The sequence below is a fragment of the Marmota flaviventris genome, chromosome 2 (genome assembly GCF_047511675.1).
Source record: "Marmota flaviventris isolate mMarFla1 chromosome 2, mMarFla1.hap1, whole genome shotgun sequence".
Lineage (NCBI taxonomy): Eukaryota > Metazoa > Chordata > Mammalia > Rodentia > Sciuridae > Marmota > Marmota flaviventris.
Window position 1 is genome coordinate 204240617 of NC_092499.1, and position 1379 is coordinate 204241995.

Here is a 1379-nt window from a genome sequence, read left to right on the forward strand (position 1 = left end):
AATCATCTTTGTCATCATTCCACCATCCTTGGAAGAAGGAAGTCGATCCAAAAGTCCTGGAAGAGAACAGTAAGAGTAGTGAAAGATCAGAATGGTAGGACCGTGTCCAGCAACCACCACCTCAGCTACTCACCAGAGAAGGTGAGGTCCTGGGAGTACTCAGGCAACCTCCAGAGACCTTGAGCTTTAACCAGCAAATAGAGAAAGGAGAGAGGGAAGGGGAAGGACACCCCCCGCCACCCCATGTGATAACACCACCACAGGGTTTATCACAGACTGAGATAGGATGTTGTCTCCTTTGATGTTAGCCAACATGAGCAATCAAGGGACACTCCCTCTCAAAAAAAAAAAAAAAAAAAAAAAAAAAAAAAATTGAGGTGTAACTCCGTGGTGGTGGTTAGGTACTTCTGGATTCAATCCAGTGGAAATCATATCACCTTTCTTCCCTGTTTTAGGCAGACTTATCTGTCCTTGAGTCCACGCCCAGCGTAGTCTTGAAGTCACATAGACTTTGGAGACCAGAGGATGTCAGAAATGACTCTTATCAAAAGTAAGAAGCCGAATTACAACTGCGGCCAGGAAGAAGTGCAAGGTGGCCTTTGAATCTCCTCTACAAAACCTCCTGTTGTTGCTGACGTGCAGAAGAGTCCCTGTGTTTTTGCTTTGCCAGTGCTGCCATAAGCCTTTTTTCCTGTGTCTCAAGGCCTTGCCATCCTTATTGGATTGGGCCAAGCTTTCAGCATCAGGAAGAGGAGAGAGAGAGAGAGAGAGAGAGAGAGAGAGAGAGAGAGAGAGAGAGAGAGAAGGCCGGGGGAGGGGGAGCAAATATTAAAAAAAAAAAAATCAAGAACAAAAATAAAGAAAAGTAACCGAAAGGAAGCACCACCAGCACCAGCACCAGCAGGAAAGAAACAGTGAAGCAAAAGTGAAAGAAAGGAAGGAGGGAAGGAGAGAGGGAGCGAGCGAGAGTTGAGTTGGTGGGCAAGGAAGGACAGAAATGCACAAACACTCAAGAGCACCCCCCCCTGGCTGTGACATTCCTCTCCAGGTACTGACCACCAAGAGAAGAAAAAGCCCAGACCCACACAAGTAATGATTTGATGCATGCAATTAAAACTGAACTCCCGATTAGGAAAGAATGTCCCCACTTGAAATAAGGAATATTCGTGGAGTCATCCTACCGCCACTTATAGCTAAAAAGAAACCATTGACAAATTAACTTGGGCGGGGGGGGGGATGGGGGGAGGAAGAGGAAGAGGAGGAGGAGGAGGAGGAGGAGGAGGAGAGGGAGAGGGAGAGCGGAGGGGAGGGGAGGGGAGGGGGAGGTTAGGGTGCGGGTGGGGGAGGGGAGGGGAGGGCGGGGCGAGGAGGAGGAGGAG